At 34.2% G+C, this 22752-nt stretch overlaps 1 protein-coding gene and 1 pseudogene across 2 annotated transcripts in view; one reads left to right on the top strand and one right to left on the bottom strand.

Annotated features, from left to right (window-relative positions):
• The window catches only part of Brinp3 (BMP/retinoic acid inducible neural specific 3), a 357146-nt gene that overhangs the window by 204097 nt on the left and 130297 nt on the right, over positions 1–22752 (bottom strand). The window lies entirely within an intron of this gene.
• LOC150057622 (cytochrome c oxidase assembly protein COX11, mitochondrial pseudogene) lies at positions 4266–5069 on the top strand (annotated as a pseudogene).

Raw genomic sequence — 22752 nt, 5'->3', positions numbered from 1 at the left:
GTGGTACCAATTGAACCCAGGGCTTCATGCATGGTAGGCAAGCACTCTATCACTAGGTCATGTCCCTGGTCCTGTTTTTTAATTTCTAATTTTATATTTTCTCATTTTTATATGCCACTTTAGACCTCTTTAGATAATTCAGAAACAAAGTTACTAAACAACGGTTCTTTTTTAAGCCGTGTGCTTGGACTTTACTCAGAAAGCAGATGGGAAGCAAATCACCACACTGCATCCTATGCTGCCAGGTGACCTTCCCTATCTCCCATGTCTCTGGACAACAAGAAAAGGATGAGATTCTGAAGGTTAGAGTTGAAGTCCTGAACAAATACTATATACTATTTATTAATGTTGGTACCGTTATGGTTTCTCCATCATTATGGGTTTTTCACCATAGTAAACTTATTCTATTTCTGCTATCTAGTGGTACAAGATTTCATATTTACCTGGCCTCTGATGATGTCACTCTCAAGAGATTGTTAGTTACTGTTGGGTAAGAGGTAAAATTTAAGCTCTATGCGTATTCTCTTCTGACACTATACCTATGAAGGGATTGTGTTCATTGTTCTTCATCTGTGAAAATCTAGGATTCTCACTCAGATCTATCAGTTAGTTCTCACATAGATCTCTACCCTCCTGGTATAATCCAAATTGTGTGCTGCATCTCCTACAGTAGTTAGGTCAAAATAGAAGTTCACTGTTCCTGTCAGATTCTGTTAGTTTGTAAGGAGCAAAGAAATAATTAATTTGCTTTTCTGGAGAAGAGTGGTTATTTGCTGCATTCATTTTACATACATATTCACACATGCATATATATGTGTATATATGTATATATGTAAATGTACAATTGAAAATTCTATAGGATTTTTTCGTTCCATATGTTTTTATTGTAATTAATAGAAATATTACATTATATTCACCAGATGTTATTGTCATGATTTCCCTTCTCGCACTCCTCCCAATCATGTTATTTTTCCTCCTTCCCTTTACTATATATACAATATACCAGGTAACAAAGTCAGATACAGTAACAATATGAGATTAACCAAAGGTCAAAAAAAGAAGAGAGAAATAACATAGTATATTAAGAACAACAATCATACAAGATAAAGCTCTTGTTTGATTATTCTAGAGATCCTTTCATTTATTCTGATCTTTATGACTTTATGTACCTAGGTTTCTTTTCATATATTTTTGTTGTACTTAATAGAAGGGTTACATTATATTTGCCAGATAGAAGGCACATTAATTCACATACATTGATACCTTTTCTCATGTCTTGGTCCCCATTTCCCTCCCCCCCACCCCCACCCCTCATCTTGTTTCCCCCCCTTTCCTATCCAATTTCAAATAACCAAATACAAATATATCCAATATATCAGATAACAAAGTGAGATACTGTAACATTATGAGATAACCAAGGGACAGCAAAAGAGATGAGAGATGACATAGTACATTAAGGAAAACAATCACTCATTTTATGGTTTTTGTTTCTATATCCTAGAGGTCCTTTAATTTAGCGTCATACTATATGGCCTTATGTATCTAGTTTTTGATCTATTGAAAATCTCTGCTATGAGACAAATGAGGGAAACCATTGAGTCTAAGTTCCTTTGAGTCTGGTTTACTTCACTTAATATGATTTTTTCTAAGTCTTTCTATTTCCAAACAAATGGGGCAATGTCATTCTTTCTGACAGCAGCATAGAATTCCGTTGTGTACAAATACCACATTTTGTTGATCCACTCATCAACTGAGGGACATCTGGGTTGGTTCCGTATCTTTGAAATGGTAAATAGTGCTGCAATGAACATCGTTGTGCTAGTGGATTTAGTATGTCCTTCTTTCTAGACAATTGGGTAAATGCCTAGTAGTGGAATTGCTGGGTCATAGGGGAGCTCTATGTTTAGTCTTTTGACAAAATGCCATACTGCTTTCCATAGTGCTTGAACGAGTTTGCACTCCCACCAACAGTGTAGTAGTGATCCCTCCTGGCCACATTCCTTCCAGCATCTGTTGTTATTAGTTAAAATATATATATAAATATAGAAGTTCATGGTTAGGAGAAAGTCAGATAGAAAAGCTATCTCTTTATAACTACATAAAAGTTTAAAAAGTAACTATACCAACTATGAAAAGTAACTATGGCAACCATGAGAAGGAGTAGCAATGATGGTTAAGGAATGCACCTTCTATCTGGTGAATATAATATAACCCTTTTATTAATTACAATAATGAAAAGTATCTATACCAACCATAATTTCAGAGCCAAATTATATTAAGGGTAAAGATTTATAAGAATGACAACAAATACCACATGACAAAAATATTTTAAGAATAACATTGGTTCAGTTTTTGTAACACAAAGCCAACTATTATCCAAAACCATTTACAATTATATGGTTATAATTATCAATATGCATAATTATGCATTAAATACTACATGTTATCATATATCTCTGTAATTGTACAGAGAAAGATAGAAATTTTCCCTCAGATTTTTATCTATATCTAAACATTCAATATGTTCAAGTCACATCTATAAATAAACCGCGGAGTATTGTTAGTGTTCTATTTGTTTGTTTCTTTTTAATTTTCTTTGTGTGTGTGCCAGTCTTGGGGATTTAAGTCAAGTCCCAGACACTGCTTTTGGGTGCTTTTGCTCTGGGCTTTTATTCTATCACTTGGACCACAGCTCGGCTTCTGACTCTTTGATATGAGTCACAGGCACCCAGCTAATTTTTTTGTAATTTTTTTTTTAAATTGAATTAAGTTACAATATCTCACTTTTGTTATCTGATATATTGGATAAATGCATATTTGGTTATCTGAAATTGGATAGGGAAGGGGGGAAAACAAGATGAGGAGTGGGAGTTGGGGGGAGGGAAATGGGGACCAAGACATGAGAAAGGGTATCAATGTATGTGAATTAATGCACCTTCTATCTGGCTAATGTAATGTAACCCTTCTACTAATTACAATAAAAATATATGAAAAAAAGAATCCAATGTAATCCTACAAAATAAAGAATAAGAGAAAGGTGGGAAGTAGAGGGAACAGTGAGAATGCTGAAAAGGGCAATATTAAGCAAAATACATGGTATTCATAAAACTGCTTTATGAAATGGCAACTCTGTACAACTACTTAAATATAATAGCAAAAAGGAAAAAAGAAAAAAAAATGAATTAAGTTGTCACTCTAGTTTGGCCTCAAAGCGAGACTTCAAGAGAAAAGTGTAGTCCTAGCCCATGCATCCCCAAATGCCATACAAGGCCATAAAATTCTTCCAACTGATGAACACTTTATTGCCCAAGTGAATGCTGTTTTATATTAAAGTTCATTTTGGTATTGTATACCTATAGATTTCTTTCAATGATTAAAAGTTACAACAGCTGTCCTAAAATGTAAAAAAACAAATCAGTATGTTGCCATAAGGTCTATGGCAGAAAAATAAGAAAATCAAATAACAATTACAACTACAAAAGAAAAGCCACACTGCAAAATCAACCCATGCAATATTTTTTTTTATTTATATAACTCACACATAAGAACACTCAGCACCTATAGTCACGTGTAACTATTCATTTTTAATCTATTTTTCTGCTTAATTTCCTATATATCTCCTTCTGAATATTTGCAGCATCACTGTATTTATTATCACATTTTTAAGTTTTCTGTATTTCTCATATATTAGATGAGTTCTTGGTAGTTGTTCAGGTCATAAATGTGTAAAATAGTCCAAGTCACAGAATAATATTGTTCTTTTAAATAATAACTGTCTGTCTATGCATCATCTATCTATGTCTTTATTAATCATCTATACCACTGGAAGTTCTGAGATCTAAGCTCAGGTCCATGAGTAGATGGCTAATCAGATACCCTACCTTTTGAACAACATCCCCAGCATAAATTACACATTTTTTTTGTTTGGTTAAGTCATGTGGCTTGTGAGTCCCCTGAGTTTTTTTTTTTTTTTTTTTTTTTTTTTTTTTTTGCTTGACATTAGCGCCCTTTCAATGCTTAATGATAAGTAAGAATCTCATGGGCATTCCTGCCCAGACTGGCTTCAAACTGAGATCGTCAAATCTCAGCCTTCTGAGTAGGTAGGAGTACAGGTATGAAACAATAGTTCTTGATTCCTAAAATACACATTGTAATAGGTAGATAATACCTATCTTTTTCTGATCTAAATGTTTTTTTTTTTTCAAAATAAAATTACTCAACTCTTCGCTATTGAATTTTATTGTAAAAGTATATTAGAGGGGGTTATGGAAGGGCTCTGGCCAGGGCCTTGGGGCTGTGTGGTGTGGTGCGTCTGGCACCGGGGCCACCTTGGAGCCCAGACGAAGACGGTGGAGGCTGTAGGACCTTTTCTTAAGCTAAGGTGGATGGAGGCCGGGGATGCGGAGAAGGCTGTGAGGCTACTCGGGACGTGGAGGCGTCCGGGCCCGGGGTCGGCTGGGGTTCTACCGCGGAGGTGCCGAGGTGGCCGAAGAGCACGAACAAGACACTGCTCACCTAAGTGGCCGCGGACGCCGTGGGCATGCTGGGGGCTTCCTATGCCGCTGTGCCCCTCTATCGGCTCTACTGCCAGACTACAGGCCTAGGTGCATCAGCAGTCGTGGGGCATGCAGCAGACCAGATTGAAAACATGGTGCCTGTTAAAGACCGGATCATTAAGGTGACCTTCAATGCAGATGTGCATGCCAGTCTCCAGTGGAACTTTAAACCTCAGCAGACAGAAATATATATGGTCCCAGGAGAGACTGCACTAGCATTTTATAAAGCTAAGAATTCTACTGACAAACCAGTAATTGGAATTTCCACATACGATGTTGTACCATTTGAAGCTGGGCAGTATTTCAATAAAATCCAGTGCTTCTGTTTTGAAGAACAAAGGCTTAATCCCCAAGAGGAAGTAGATATGCCAGTGTTTTGTTTTGGTTTTTTTTAACATTGATCCGGAATTTGCCGTAGATCCAAGAATGGTGAACGTTGACCTCATCACTCTTTCTTACACTTTCTTTGAAGCAAAGGAAGGGCAGCCCTTGCCACTTCCAGGTTACAATTGAAGTAGCGACCAAGACCTGCTTCAAATTTGTGACTTTTGAAAAATCATGTATCCTGCCTTCTATGAAGAGAATATTCTACAATTATGTAAATTGAAGCTTGCATTTTTAAATGGTTCTGCTTTTCTTTTTCCTTAATTTATCCCCCTTAAAACTAATAGGCTCAGCTTGTATCATAAGAAACCAACATGCCTATGAAGGATATTTGACTGTTTATTAACACACTGATAGCATTAAAAGGAACCGATTTATACCATATATATGCATGCATTTGGTAGTCCAGCTTAATTCTATAGTTTGATTAGTAACCCTTCATACTTCTAGCAGGGAATCTGAAAAACTTTTGAAGAATGTATACTCTAGGTGGTTTTGGCCCGAGGCCAGAACTTCTGGCGGCTTTTTTTGCTATCACCAAATAATTTGGCTACTCATTTCTTTCAGTGTGAACCGTCACTAAATACTCTTAAGAGAAGAGAGAAGTCACTAAGGACTAAGTTTTGTTTTTTGTTCTTTTTTTTTTAAACTTTAAGATCCAGGGCTGTTTTACTTTCAGAGTACTGAATAGATAATGATTTGGAAATTATGGTGGTATTATTGAAATAAAATGCAAGGATTACATATATTAAGCTGTGTTAGCATTTACCTGCATAGTTCCAAGTCTTAATACTAAAATATAATGATGGGATTCTGGGGATATGCTGATGTCAAAGTTCTTTTGAAAACAAAACTGTAAAACAAAGATTATTAAATTATTTTAATAGAAAAAAGTATATTAGAAAACATAATGAATGTCATTAAACTAATTTTTATGTGTTGATTTTATCTTTATCTTCAAGGAGGCAATTGGAGTGAAAATGTTAATTTTAAATTTAGCATCTAAAATGAATTGGCATATCTTCATGAAATTGAGAAGGAGGTATCCCAAATGTATTATCTTATACATGTAGTGGGTATAGTGATAACTCTTATAATTAGATAACATATTTTAAGTTACCAAGTTTGAGCATATAGCAGCAGATGGAAATTAACTTTTAAAAATTTAATAGGAAGATCATGCCACGATGATCTCCAAAGAGTAATTAAAATTAAAGTTAAGAGCAACATTAATATTTTGCTATCCATCCAAACATAAGTTAAATTATATAACTCTTTAAAGATAACTTTTATTAGTAAGTATAATAGGAAAGAAGTTAGAGAGACAAGAGTAGCGTAATTGTAAGGTTAGATGTAACCATGCTTATAAATAAACACACGATCTGAAAGCTACAAACAGGTAAGAAAGAATTCGCATTCCACAAATCATGAAAAAGGGAGGAAGAAGTAAAAGGAAGATTTAAAATCCATTTGCATTATTATATAATATTTAAATTGATATTGAAAAATGAACTTTTTAGTATTGAATATGAGTTTTCTATTTTATTTATTCAGTTTTAAATTCATTATATTTAGAATTTCTAGCAAATAGCCCTATTTTTTTCTGGTTTGGGTTTGAGTAACCATTTCACAAATTGAGTATAAGCACTCTTTTGAAAGAACTAGGTCAATTAAAAGTTAGAAAAGCCAGAAGTCCAGATGGCAGTGGATTCACCCAGCTAAAATTAACTACCTCAGATTTGGCTCATTCTCATTATTCAATTATTCATGTGATATATGTGAAAATCTGGCAAATTGGAAAATTGTCAGTAATTTACTCTATCAATGGAAAATAGTTCAGTTCTAATTACAGACTTAGCTAAAATAAATATCTTCCTTTCCCGTGTAGGTACTTTAAAAGGCAACTGACTTTGGGTTGATAAATTAGATAATCAGGAAAATTCAGAGATGATTTAATTTTTTTTTATAAAATAGGCATTCAAGTGACAACTCACATAAATTAGGAAATTGTCATGTACTGGAGCAGAAATTACATAATGTATAAAATGTACATTTTTAAATTTCAGTATTTAATTTCATTGTTATTGCAGATGCGATATACAGAGATGTCAATTACTTGAGTCAGATGAGTATGTATCTTTTTGGTGTCTTCGTTCTCTCACTCTCCCAATCCCTCCTTCCTGTCTCCACACACAAGGTTTATAGTTCACCTTCACCAATTTCCAGTGAGCTATACTGCTGCAACTTTCACCCTTTTTCCCTTGAATTTTGTAGTCTTCCCCAAACTCTTCTGATGATGCACTCATGATTATACCACATATATGGCAATAAAGATGGAATCAACAACAACAAAAGTCATCTGTTTCCATTACTTGGATTTTGTTTCAGTATGCATATTTTGTATAGATATGAAGAATCCCTTAGGCATTGCACTTTGTTTTTCTGTCCTAGGGATATCTTCTTTCATTCTCATTGTGTGTGAGTATTTAGAATCCTGTATATTTTGTCATATCCCAGTGCATTTTAAATCTAATTTTCACACATCAGAGAAGAACATGTGCCATTTGTGTCGCTGAGCTAGGCTTAACTCATGTGGCATTATTTGTTCTAGTTCCACATATTTCCCTGGAAATGACATTATTTTATTATTTCTAACATTAAAATTTAAAAATTCAAGGTAGGAGCTGGTGGCTCATGACTAATTCTGACTACTCAAGAGGCTCAGATCTTATGATTGCAATTTGAATGCTGCCGGGTCATCAAAGTCTATCTGTACTTAACCACATAAGAGCCAAAAGTGAAGCTGTGGCTCAAGAGGTAGGACACTGATGTTGAACAAAAGAATTATCCTTAGACAGAATTCAAGTCCAGAATTCAACCTTCAGTACCACCATGCACACTAAAAGTTTTCAAATCTAAGTAATGGTGAATTCTAACTCCTAATAATAGTACTTTCACTTTATTTTTTCATCCAATATCCTTACTCTATTTTGGTGCTTGAAATAATACAACCCTGACAGAAGAATTATAGACTAAAACATCTAACATATGAATGTATTTCTACTTTGCTTGGATGTGATATGTGGTTCTTTTGCTATCAACTCCTTCTGGATCATTGTGGGCTGTGTTCACACTTGAGAAAGTAAAGTTCATTATTTTAACAGCCATCTGATAGCTTGTGACAACAATGCTGTAATCAGCTTTTAAATTTCACACCTATTCTCTATTTTTTCTTTGTGAGTCATGGGATTTGAACTCTGGGCCTTGGCACTGTCCCTGAGCTCTTCAGCTTAAGGTTACTGCCCTACTCTTGAGCCACAGTGGCACTTCCTCTTCTCTAATATTAATTTGAGAGAAGAATCTTAATGTCTTTAGTGCCAGTGCTGGCTTTGTACTGTGATCCTTATAATTCAGCCACCTGAGTAACTACGATTACTGCCATGAGCCACTGCACCCAGCTTCACACCTATTTTCTAATTGAAGAGTCACAACAATTGCATGTGAAATCATGACAAAATAGAATTCTAAAATATTACCATGCTCAACTTAAGATATTTCCCCAATTTGTAAGAATTTTAAAATCAGAGCTACCCACTGATTAACTACAAATATTTGTGAACCAAAATGTCACTCACTTTAGTACCTAGTAAAAGGAAGATATTACCTAAAGGTTGCGAATTGGCACTGAGGATTGCACTCTTTATCCTGCATCTGAAGTAACATAGACATTTATTATTGATCTTATTATAAATAATGATATTAATTATTAATAACTTGTGGCACATTACGGCTGTCAGATTTTGAAGCCAACAAGTAAAAAAAGGTAGAGATAAAAAGATTAGAGAAAATATAACTTTATGGGTTTAATATTTATTTATAAGATAACACAGAGGAAAAATTCAAATTCAAGACAACAGAATTCTTAACTTAACCTTAGAGAAAAAATAGGGTTGGGTTTGTGTATGGTTTTAGAAAGCATGTCCTTTTCCTAACGAATGGGGCAATGTCATTCTTTCTGACAGGAGCATAGAATTCCATTATGTACAATAGAGCAAACCCTTGATACATAAGGCCATATAGTATGAAGCTAATTGAAAGGACCTCTAGGATATTGAAACAAAAGCCATATAATGAATGAATGTTGTCCTTAAGGTACTATGTTATCTCCCAGCTCTTTTGCTGTCCCTTGGTTATCTCATATTGTTACAGTATCTCACTTTGTTATCTGATATATTGGATATATTTGTATTTGGTTATTTGAAATTGGATAGGGAAGGGGGGAAAACAAGATGGGGGATGGGGGGAGGGTAATGAGGACCAAGACATGTGAAAGGGTATCAATGTATGTGAATTAATGCATGTCCTATCTGGCAAATATCATGTAATCCTTTTATTAATTACAATAAAAATATCAAAAAATAAAAAGAATAGAGCACCTGTTAAAAAAAAGAAAGCATGTCCTTTACCTTGACCTAGTTGTAAGAATTTAGTTTGCCATATAATAAACTTTCCTGTAGACCAGCTTTCCAGATCAATTATGTTTTATTCTTTGTGCTTAAAGCTCACCTATTGTAGCAGAGATAATTAAGATTTATGGTACCATAGTTGCAATCCCAGAATGAGGTTAAAGACTAGGTCAGAAAGAATTGTTTATATATCTATATATATCTATATCTTTCTTTCTATCTATCTATCTATCTATCTATCTATCTATCTATCTATATAAATGTTGTGTCTAAAAGTTAGATTGGGTGATAGGTCAGCATAAAATAAATATGTCTATAAGATATTTAAATAAATGGTATTGTTTTTGAAAAAATCAATCATTCGTATTGTTCTAATTTTATAACTTTGCTTAAGTCAACATTACAATTGATAGAACTAGTTTCCAAGACAATAAATCATTTTATGTAAGCTGTATGGTACTAAGGAGCATGGAGTCTTTAAATTTTTTCCTCTTTTAATTCTTTAAGAACATATTGTGCTTTGTTGCTTCAAAGACTATAATAAAGCAAGCCTTAGCTGTTCATAGCAAAATGACATTGCTAGTCGAGTAAAATTTGACGATATTTCCAATGATAAATATAAAATTGAATGTGTTTAACCTAGATAATTCTATTCATATATGCTGTATACATGTATTGAAATAACACATGGGCCTCCACTAAAATGTGAAATTAGTATCTATGTTAAATAAATTTAATTTGCCTTTTAAAGGATAAAACATATACTGTATTAAAACTTGTTCATTTGAAAATAAGTTTCTGCACTACTACAGAGTAGTGCATTATGAAATTTTAATTATTGGTTTTTACAAAATTCTCAGGAATGTAAGCAGGGTATACAGCAGAGGCAGTGGTGACCAATTTTCAGATGATTGCAGATTCTTCATTCATTGTTATGTTTGGCTTCAGTCTTTTGGATTTCTCTATAATTTGTTTGTTTAAAAAAATAGTTGATCCAACTGACAGACTAATTCCACACCAGGAAGGCAAAACATGAACCGGAATGACATATGGAGCAGAAACATTTGCAGTTAATTGAATGGAATTTATCTTTTTGAAAGCAAGCATTCACCATGAAAGCAGAGATAATCTCAAATATACCACATTCCTTCCTTGCTCAAAGAAGTGATGGAATTTTAGGCATGCATGCCACATAGGACTGATGTGCCTTTAATTTGTGTTTGCAGGTGAACGAGATCTGATGTAGGATACCATGAACCCTACATAAGCACTCTATCTTCAGATACATCTTCATCTCTTTCAGTTTTTCCTATTTTTCTCAACACAAATGCTTTATTTAAACATGTTTGTGTTTAATTAACTGTACAAAAGGATCAGCATTCAACAATTCATCTTGATCAACTGATGTGTTTATTAAGAAACCTTTTTTGTCACTCCATTTCCATGTTTATGATCAGGTTTCCTGAGAACATTAACTAATGATCATGATAGTCATTCAAAGGTCATATAAAAGTAGAATTAGTTTTTTTTCTGGTTTTAGAATATTGATATGCTTTAGTAACAGGCTAGAAATGATTGCAGCAACACTGTTGAAATGACCAAAATCCATTTTATGAATGAACATATGAAATGATATTACTATGTTTAAATCAAGATCTGGCACGTCATTACTATTGGTGAACTTATCCAAAACTATAGTATCAACAGTTATACTTTCTTATTGCAAGATTATGAACTTGTTGTAACTCTTCTCCCTTGGTTATGGTTTACTTGGTCATACCCTGACCTAGCTTTGGTTGCTCATAATAGACTCACCACAGAAGAGATTTTGTTAACAAGATTTAAAACTTCCTAAACATAGAGCTCCCCTATGACCCAGCAATTCCACTACTTGGCATTTACCCAATCATCCAGAAACAAGGGCATACTAAATCCACCAGCACAACAATGTTCATTGCAGCACTATTTACCATAGCAAAGATATGGAACCAACCCAGATGTCATTCAGCTGATGAGTGGATCAACAAGATGTGGTATTTGTACACAATGGAATTCTATGCTGCTGTCAGAAAGAATGACATCGCCCCATTTGTTAGGAAATGGAAAGACTTAGAAAAAATCATATTAAGTGAAGTAAGCCAGACTCAAAGGAACTTAGGCTCAATGGTTTCCCTCATTTGTCATAATCAGTAGAAACCTTTGTCTCCTAGCAGAGATTTGCAATAGAGCAAAACCTTGATATGTAAGGCCATATAGTATGATGCTAAATGATAGGATCTCTAGGATATATAAACATAAGCCATCTAATGAATGATTGTTGTCCTTAAGGTACTATGCTATCTCTCATCTCTTTGCTGTCCCTTGGTTATCTCATATTGTTACAATATCTCACTTTGTTACCTGATATATCGGATATATTTGTATTTGGTTATTTGAAATTGGATAGGGAAGGGGGGGAAAACAAGATGAGGGGTGGGGGTAGGGAGGGAGGGAAATGGGGACCAAGACATGAGAAAGCGTATCAATGTACGTGAATTAATGTACCTTCTATCTGGGAAATATAATGTAACCCTTCTATTAATTACAATAAAGAATATATGAAAAAAAAAAGATTTAAAACTTCCCATTCCTCACTCAAGGCTCCTAATAGCTTATCTTCTCCCCCCGTTGCTATTACTTTCACTGTGTATCTTTCCTCTCCGAATCATTCAAAGTGCCCCAAGGATAATAAATTAATAGATTAGGCAGTTTTCATCAAAATAGAACCAATTAATAAACATTGAATGAGTCATTGTTAATATATGTATATCCTTAATCTTAGTTTATAACATAAACTTTGATCTTGATTATCAGGGAAGATCACATAGAAGACATAGCTTTGAACTTGCCTTGAAAACTGACAAGAATTTTCATATATGAGAAATGTGATCAAAAACATTCAAGACTAAGAGAAAATATTCAAGAACAGACATAGAAAAATGAAGTTACAGGAATGATTGGTATCGCAAAGATTAGTTCCAGTTGACTAAAACAGAATATATGGAAGTGGAAAATAAAATGTGAAAAATGTTGTTAGTCACAGGATATTATATTATGATATAAATTTAGAAGTTTGGAGCCACAATGACAGAGATAACGACACTGTCTGGAGAATTCAGCAAATAATATTAATGATAGATTAATCTGAATCTAAAAACTGAAATTTAACAAGTTATATATTTATTTTTATAGTTATGAAATGATTATTAATGATAATTTATGAAGAGCATATTTTGATCAGTTTATTTCAAATGAAGAAAAGGTGCTCAATACAAAATGAAATATTTTTCCTTTTAAGTACCACAAGAACACAAACTTGAATACAGGGATGATAGAGAGAGAAAGCATAAAAGGAATATGAAAAATTTAAGCAAACATAAACTTTAATCCATCAAATAAAAATAATTTAAATGTTATAAATAAAACAACTACATGAATTATGGATGTTAACAATACATAATTCTCATATGCTTTGAGAGATATAATTGTACTTACTGAATACAAGTACAAAATGTATGGTCTCTTAATCAGAACAGGTTTCTTTTAATTTATAATTTTTGCTGCCCTGGGACTTGACTCAGTGTCTTGAGAGATTTAGGCAATCTCTCTCATTTATTAGCCCCTAATTGGATAGGATATTTTAAATGAAAATTATCAACTAAAATCCAAGATAGAACTGCATTAATAAGGTGACCTTGTAGGTGAAAATACTTATTATTGAAAATATTTCTATGTTTAAATAATGCACCACATTTGAATCTGTGCCAAGCATCAGTAAATGAGATCGGGCACATTCAGAGTGGTATGGCCATAGACTACTAAGCATCAATAGAACATGACTATATTATAAATTGCACTTTTGCAGGGTAGATTATGAAAGTTCTATGAATTCTTACATCGCTGTAAGTTATGATAAAAGGCAATGCATTTCAAAGAGTTAAAACAGATCTTGGAACTCCATCAAAGAGTGCAGAAAAGTCAAAATATAGAATTTCTAATAATACAATTTTATGATCCCCAGAGATATTTGAGGAATAAAAAGAACTTTCATACCTCACCCATGATTTCATATATATATATATATATATATATATATATATATATGCCCTATCAGGGATTTGTCAAACAAGTAGAGCAGCATTGCCTTGGTGTTCAGAATACCTTGATTGTGGATCCAGTTATAGAATGTCTTTTTTGCTCAAAATAGGAAATGAAATAGAACTCAGTGCTTATAATGAAGTCCTTCCATTGTCTTCAGTACGTTGTGCTTTCTTCTGCAAAGATTTGCTTCCAAAGTTCCAGAGATCTTAAAGATGTTAGAAGTCAAAATGTTTTTAAACGGAAGACCAAGATAAAATTTTAAATGAAAGCCCTAAAATTCTAAACCCTACTTTTAAATTAAATATCATTTTGTACCATCAGACAACAGGAGATAGCTAAGAATATTGCTGATTTCTTCAGATATGTCTCATCAGATAAGTTAGGCTATTGCTTTCAGTCTCTAAAATATACTTGGAAACCTTTGCCAACTTATAATAACCTGTTATGGGAATTTGCACCTTATTACTCTGGGAAGTTTGTCTATTTATTTGAGCTTAAGAGTGCACTTTAAATTCAATGAGATATTACTGCAAAAGGTATCATATGTTATCAGTCACAAACTCGACATTAAACAATGGCTTCCTAAGCAATTTTTAATTGCTTTCCACATCTAAAGTTATTTTTTATCAATTTGAAAATAGAAATGTGCAGCTTAGGCTATGTAACAAGACTCACCCTCATAAAGGCATAACAAAATACACAATGGAGTAAAAGTTGAGTTTGTTGGACCAAACTAAATGCAATATGATTTAATATGATGGAAAAATTCACTATTTATGCACAAACAACTAGTAGATACTCATGTAATCTAAGTAAACTGATCAACTGTTTTAGGTGATATTTTATTGGGATGAATTTGTGTCAAGCATCTGGTAAAGTGACCAAAGTAAAAACAGAAGAGTTGAAATAGGATCAAAAATGGAAACAGCACACAGGGTAGATTGTATATGGCTCGCTAGTGTATCAGTGGTACAAGTGGTATGGTAAGAGGCAGTAAAGACTAATGTGAAGTCAACTTTTGTAAAGAAGTGTATTTAAGTATATTGGGCTATCAAGTGACACTGAAATCTATGCAATATATATACTGAAACGTCTTTATTGTGTAATACATATTCACTTCCATGTATGCATTTATATTATTATTAAAATAAGTTTACCTACAACGATCAGCATTTAGTAGAATCTAAATGTGTTCATATCATTCGATAAGAACTTTCCTAACAAATTTGCCATTTGTCATTAAAAAAGTCACTGTCATAACAACAGTTGAGGGCAGTTAACTGAGATCTTGCTGTGTACAATATGATAAGAATAAAATTTAAAGAAATAACCAGATGCCAGTGGATCACACATGAAGTCTTATCTACTTGGGAGAAGATCAAGTGATTTGAGGCCAGCCCAGCTAAAAGTTCATGAAATCGTGTTTCAACCATTAGTGAACATAGAAGTGTGAGCCTGCTTTCTCAGCTCTAACTGGAAGCATAAATAAAAAGTCACCACTTTTTAGGAAGCTAACATCAGGTGGAAGGTTGCTGAAAGCCAGCACTAGCAAAACATCTATAAGACACACTCTCCAAATAAATTAACTAAAAGCAAGTTGAGATACATTGAGGCCTTGTATTCAAACCCATAGCTCTGGGGAGAGAATAGCCAAAGGAAATAAACAATATGTGACAGAAGGAGAACATAAATGGCCAAATAATGCATCTGAAGAGCGTATCATGTAGTAATATATATGAGAATAGAGCACATGACCCAGGAGAGGGTAGATTATAGAATGTACTAATGGTTTAAGGTCAGTAGTAATGGGTGATTAGAAACAGAGGCAAAAATTTCTAGGCAGGGAGGGAATATATGTAGTGCCACAAAGGAGTGTGTGAACATAAGATTTCTCTTCACAATTTATCTTCAGGGAAAAGAGCTTCAGTACAGTACTAATTACCACTTATAGCACAGGAAGTACAGCTCATTGAGAAAGCAGGCTTATACACAGGAAGTTTATTTACTATGAAACCGGATCTGGAAGGCATGGAAAATGCTAGATAGGGAAGAGATTGAATAGAATTTGCCAGAAGAAAGACATAGCACATAAATATCTTAGAAGAGCATAGAAAAATGTAACTGGCGAAGATAAGAGACTGACAACAATGGATTACAAAGGTGCTGAGAGCAACATGAGGGACAAAATACCAAGTCTAGGAACTGTAAAAAGGAAAATCTATTAAAGATTCTTTTAATACATGAATTAAAGATTAATAAGATAGTGTCTCCAGGCATGGCTCTAGAGAGACTTCCTTAGAAAACCACATTACAAACCCCAGTACCACAAAACGAAGAAAAAAACATAAGTAAAACAAAGCCATCCATGAAACACAACCGAGAGAAAAAGGGAGAGAAGAGACAGAGACAGAGGCAGAGAAGAATAAGAGAGACAGAGAGACACATAGAGAATACAAACACATAGAAATAATTATTTAGTACTGGGAGATATACCATATTTGCCTTCTATAATATTAAGAAGGGAAGACATAAGGGAAACTGCTGATATCATATTCTAAATTGTATATAAAGATAATAATGCTTATATAAACTGGACTTCAATGGCTTATGCCTGTACCCAGGCTACTCAAGGGGCTGAGATCTGAGGATCAGAGTTTGAAGCCAGCCTGGTCAAAAAAATCCATGAGACTCTTATCTCCAAAAGCTACTCAAAAATTTTAAATTAATTTAAAAAACAAGAAGTGGGGCTGTGTTCAAGTGGTAGACTGCTAGCCTAGAGATAGTACTCTGGCCCCCAGTTCAAGCCATAGGAACAGCTTAATAAAATAATGATAATAATAAACAATACTGATTATATAGTGACAGGCAGCACATTTTTGTATGCTGTTTTCTTTTTTATCACCACCTAAACCTTTATCCATGAATAGTTAACCCAAATGACACATTTATTGAATAATATATAGGACTATTGTTAAGCGTTCAGAAGAATGTCAGAATAACCTACATTCTTTGTAATCATTATTATTGAATCAGATTGAAAGTTAAGTAAGTAAGGAAAAAATGACTTGAAAGAAAAGAAAAGTAAGGTCATGGTTCCTTTAATTGGTAGGCAGGGTGAAAAAAGATTGCACTAGAAACTATCAATGAATCTAATGATTATAAGGAGAACTGGGAATAAAATGGACCTTGAAAAACAGAAACTAAAATTTGTCACATATTAAAAAGTAGAACAATAATTTGAAATATTAAACTATGTCTTTTCAAACATGAAAAAATATTTTGGCTGTCCAAGTGTTTATGTGAATTAAAACTGTCCTCTTTTATTTCTGAGCACACAGTTATGATGATCTCTCCTCCATTCCAGTAAATGTTTTTACATCACTGAGTTCTAGCTAAGGGATTATGGGAAGAAATTATGCCTATCATGTCTAGCTTTTTTAGGCAAATATATATTTACCTTTCCTAAAGACAAACTCTAGAATTGAGAAAGAGAAAAGCGTGGGCCATGAAGATAAGTGCAACCAATATTGAAGACTCTGTAAAAGAACAATTCTCTATTTATTGGTATGGCTTTAGTGAGATTACATGGCAATGACAGTAAATAGATAAAAGGAGAATAGAATTTTATAAAAAGAAATTTGACCAAAAAATGCCCTAAGTTCACATCAAAGAAAATGATTAAAACAAGAAAATTTAAAATATTTGCAACCTGAAAGCCTAATGTTTTGAGCCTTAAATCATTCCTCAGTCAAAACTGGGGGGTGTGGGATGCAAGAAATAGGATTGGGTTACAAAATCTGAGGTGATTTCAAAGAGCAAAATATTACCTAATTCCTATTGTTGATATTTCCCTGGATAGCCATGGATATAGAAAAGCTTAGAAAGAAAGGGGTCAAAGACCACAGAAAAACTCATACGAATTAATTTCTACAAAGAGCAAAGACAACTTTAACCAAGCAGTCCCTATACTTTTGAAATGAGAAATCGTACCACATGGATAAAGACTGAGAACCTTGAGATACATATATAGATATATATACAAATATATACATAATAGTTTTATGTCCTCTATCTTCACTTAATAAGGGATATATTCCATATAGGGTGACGCTAAATGAAAAACCTCCACGATATAGAAACAAAAGCCTTAATGTACTATGTTATTTCTCATCTCTTTTGCTGTCCCTTGGTTATCTCATATTGTAATAGTATCTTACCTTGCTATCTGATATATTGTATATATGTTTATTTGGTTATTTGAAATAGGATAGGGAAGGAGGGAAAACAAGATGAGGGGCAGGGGTGGGCGGAGGGAAATGGGGACCAAAACATGAGAAAGGGTATCAATGTTTGTGAAGTAATACTCCTAGTATCTGGCAAATATAATATAACCCTCTATTAATTACAATAACATATATATTGAAAAATAAGGGATATATTTTGAGAGTATAATCTTACATATAGATCACGGGACTTCCCTTTTTATTTCATGGGAGAAACTTATCCAGGACTAATGAAAAGAATTCTGTTGCAAATAGAGATAATAGATACAGTTGATGGTTGGAAATTTCTTGTCCACCATAGAGCAATAGAAGAGAATCTTATATTTAAATAAATAAATAAAGCAGATTGGACCTAGGTGCCAGTGGCACTTTTAATCCTACCTCCTCAGAGGCTGAGATCTAAGGAACACAATTCAAAGCCATCCGAAGCAAGAAAATCCATGTAAGACATAACTCTAGTTAAGCATCAAAATTCAGAACTGGAGATGTGGATCAAGTGGTAGAGCGCTAGCCTTGAGCGAATAATCTCAAGGACAGCATACTAGATCTGCATTCATGCCCTAGGTTTGACACATGAGCATGCGTGTGCACACGCACACACACACACACACACACACACACACAAACACACACAAACACACACTTCAAATAAACAGAATTTATAAGGATATTATCTGAGGACCAGAAGTAGGAATTTTATAAAAAAAAAATACAGCATCAACCATTAATCATGTATTCTCATCTTTCTGAAGTCAAAGTAGAACATTTTCAAGCTTTGTGTCTTGTTAAATCTTAATCATAGAAATAATGACACCATTTGCAAGTACTTTGAAGATAGCTCATGAATGATCGTTTTTTAATTAATCCTAACCAACCACTGGACATCAGTGCAATTAAGATCGCAGCATTGTCAGCATTCTGGAGTTCTGAATGAACAAATGCTTTGTTCTGTCATTCACACTACCCTCTGTACTCAGGGATATCAATGTTATGTTTTGGGGAATGCTGAAAAAAATACTGACTCCATTCCATCAAATAAATGCTGTCATTATAATAGGCAATGTAACCCTAACACAGAACATTATTCCCAATGCAGTGAGACAGATTCAGTTATTCATTTCACAGTAGATATGGGCAAAGTAAGGTTCAGAGAACTTAGATTACTTGCCCACGGTGACATCTTTACTGGTTTCAGTGGGCAGAATCATTCATCTTTGTAAGGTGTTTTTGCTACAAATTGTTTGACATCTTCTATTCATGTTTATTTTAAGCAGTTTATTTATCATTTGTTGGTTTCCTTCCCAGGTGGAAGGCAGAATTTATATGTGACCATAAACAGCCTTGAGAAAGAAAAACTAGAATAAAAATATTCAGTGTATATCTGAATGAATGAATGAATGAATGAGTAAAAATACTGCTACAGGCAAAAGTTACACATGTTCCCACCTTTCTAATATCAGGAGGAAGATGAACAAGGGAAAATATTCCCAGATTGACTTCTGTGAATTTAACCATAAAGATATATACATGCCCACTCAGATTTCTAATCTACATAGTAATATTTGGTTTCCATCACTTTCCTGAGTTTTTCCTAATAATCCTAGTGTTCTTCTAGTTTTCTGTACCACTATGTGATATGCTCAGTTATCTTCAATAAGTAGAAAGAATAATAATTCTCATTATGAAACATGAATGAAACTTTCATTATTTTTCAAATGCTAAGCACATATTTATTTCCAGAGTTTTACACAAAAGAGATATTTCTCAGACTCCCAATTTCAACCTGGCATATATTGTTTCAAAATACCTCATTATTCATACCATTTGAAGCAAATAAAAAATTCTGGACTTTTCTGGATATTATCTATCTATCTATTTGTCTGTCGATCTATATGTCTGTCTCACTGTCTCTGTCTCTATCTCTGTCTCTCTGCAGAATTAAGAATGATGTAACACTAGGTTAGTTTCCAGCTATGGAGTTAATGATTCTTATAGACACAACCTTGCATCTACATATCCATTTCATTCTTCCTCTCTCTCTCTCTCTCTCTCTCTCTCTCTCTCTCTCTCTCTCTCTCTCTCTCTCTCTCTCTCTCTCTCTCTCTCTCTCTCTCCAATAAGTCTGAAGTTGAAGTTGTGTCCTTCGTATACCAACCTTTAGACCATTCTGTTTTTAGCAGAAGTAATCTTCAAATATTCTGGCTGAAAGCATCCTCATACCTACATTTAGACAGTGGTGATCTCTTCAAGGTTTTCGTGCGTATCTTCCACCAAAACTTCCTTTAAGCAGGATAAAAATAGCTGTGACAATGTCAGTTTTAAATTTACAGATTTTTTTTACTGGAATGTCATTCTGAATGTTCCTCATACAGTATATAGGAGAGCCATTATATGGGATTTTGAAAGAAGTCCTATATCTCCTTACTAATCTGTGATTTCTATTGTGCTATTAGGACATTGATTTACCTAGATAAAAATTTCACAATAATTCATTAGCCTGGAGTACTTTAGCTCGGTACCACTAAATTCAGTTGAGATAATCAACAGCTCAGTCTAATTCTAAGATTTGAGGTAAAATTTGATTCTCACTCAGGTATGCCTATCCTAAAAATGTTTTGCAACTTTAATCTCTTAAAATAACTTAGTCTCAATATTTTAATTCCTTCTAATTTCTCCTTAACTTCCTTACTTAAATTTGACCAGGGAAAACTATTTTTTTCAAGTTTTCACCTCATTATGTACTTATGGCTAGATGTTCAAATATTAGCATCTCCCGAGTAACCCAGCTTTCCAATATACTTCTCAGGGTAACATAGCCAATGACAAAAATGATTGTTATTGTCTTCGATCAAAGACAGATTGATGACATGGTTTGCTGTCCACATATGCCTACATTTTTTGGCTTGTTAAAAAAATAGAAATGTAAGGAGAAATTCAACCAACTGGGAAAAGATATTTACCAATAATACATTTGACAAGTGCTTAATATCCAGTATCTATAGGGAACTCAAGAAACTAATCCCTCCCAAACCCAACAAACCATTTACTAAATGGGCAAGGGAACTAAAGAGAGATTTATCAGAAGAAGAGATTAAAATGGCAGAAAAGCATATGAGAAAGTGTTCATCATCCATGGTCATAAAAGAAATGCAAATAAAAACAACCCTAAGATATCACCTTATCCCAGCAAGAATGGCCAAGATTTTGAAATCAGACAATAACAGTGGCTGGCAGGGTTGTGGAGAAAAAGGAACCCTACTACACTGCTAGTGGGAATGTAGACTAGTTCAGCCACTCTGGAAAGCAGTGTAGAGGTTTCTTAAAGAACTGAAAACTGACCTTCTCTACAATCCCACCATACCACTCCTGGGCATCTACCCTGAACATCATAACCCAAGATATGATAAGGACACCTGCTCAGCTATGTTTATCTCTGTACTATTCACAATAACCAGGTGATGGAAACAATCCAGATGAATGGATATAGAAAATTGGGTAAAGGCCAAGTAGTGGAATTGCTGGGTCATAGGGGAGCTCTATGTTTAGTCTTTTGAGGAACTGCCATAATGCTTTCCATAGTGGTTGAACAAGCTTGCACTCCCACCAACAGTGTAGGAGTGATCCCTCCTGGCCACATCCCCTCCAGCATCTGTTGTTATTAGATTTCTTGATCGTGGCAATTTTAAGTACAGTGAGGTGTAATCTTAGGGTTGTTTTGATTTGCATTTCTTATATGGCCAGAGATGTCGAGCATTTCTTCATGCGTTTATAGGCCATTCTTATTTCTTCTTGAGAGAAGACTTTTTCTTTTTTTCTTTTTGCCAGTCCTGGGCATAAGCTCAGAGCCTGAGCACTGTCCTTGGATTTTTCTCAAGGCTAGAGCTCTACCACTTGAGCCTCAGCACCACTTCCAGCTTTTTCTAAGTATGTCATACCAAGGAATCGAACCCAGGTCTTCGTGCATGCTAGGTAAGCACTATACCACTAGGCCAAACTTCCGGGCAAGAGAAGACTTTTTTAAGTCTTTGACCCATCTTTTAATAGGATGGTTGTTTCTTTGGAGATTAGTTTTAGAGTGATTCAATTTTTTGAGCTGTTGATAAATTAAGATATGAGGCCTTTGTCTGTTGTATGGTTAGTGGAGATCTTCTCACTCACTACACTTTCTAGTTAGTTTGCTAGCTATGTCCTTTTAGGTGGCTCAGTGATAATACTTCGGTCTAAATCCATTTTAGGCTTTACACTGTCTTTTTCTGAACCATAGGTTATATATATGATATATAATGTATATCCTATGTCTGTATCTTTTCCTATTCCTGTATCTATAATTTCTCATTTTTCTTACTTTCATATCTCTATTATTTTTTATTTTTGTTCCATTTTTTTAACTGTTTGGTCTTTTTATTTTTTTGCCAGTCCTGGGCCTTAAAGTCAGAGCCAGAGCACTGTGTTTGGGCTTTCTTCAGGCTAGAACTCTACCACTTGAGCCACAGCACCATTTCTGGCTTTTGCTATGTATATGTGGAACTGAGGAATCGAACCCTGGTCCTTGTGCATGGTAGGTAATCACTTTACCAGTAGGCCAAACTCCCAGCCCCAGGTCTTTTTATTTTTGATGCTGGGGATCAAACCCAGGCCATTGCACTTGCGATCCAGGCTTTGCCAGTGAGCTATATCTGAGCCCTCTGTTGTTTTTATTGACCATTTCCTTCTTTGACTGCCTGTCATGGGTTTTAGTACTGACAGAACCTTTATATGTCCAACTTCTTATCTCCAGTGTAATTTTATTCTTAAGTTCTTCATTTCTCCTCCTATGGAACACACTTCTCAGTAGTTCCTGTTTTATTTAGAATGGAAAATATCTGAAACCTTGTACATAATAACTACCCTGAAAATAAGTCAATCAATGGAAAAGAAATGAGT

This window comes from Megascapheus bottae, chromosome 10 (assembly GCF_031878675.1).
Source record: "Megascapheus bottae isolate mThoBot1 chromosome 10, mThoBot2.hap1, whole genome shotgun sequence".
NCBI lineage: Eukaryota > Metazoa > Chordata > Mammalia > Rodentia > Geomyidae > Megascapheus > Megascapheus bottae.
Note: the sequence above shows the minus strand (reverse complement) of the source record. Positions and strands in the feature narration are given on the sequence as shown.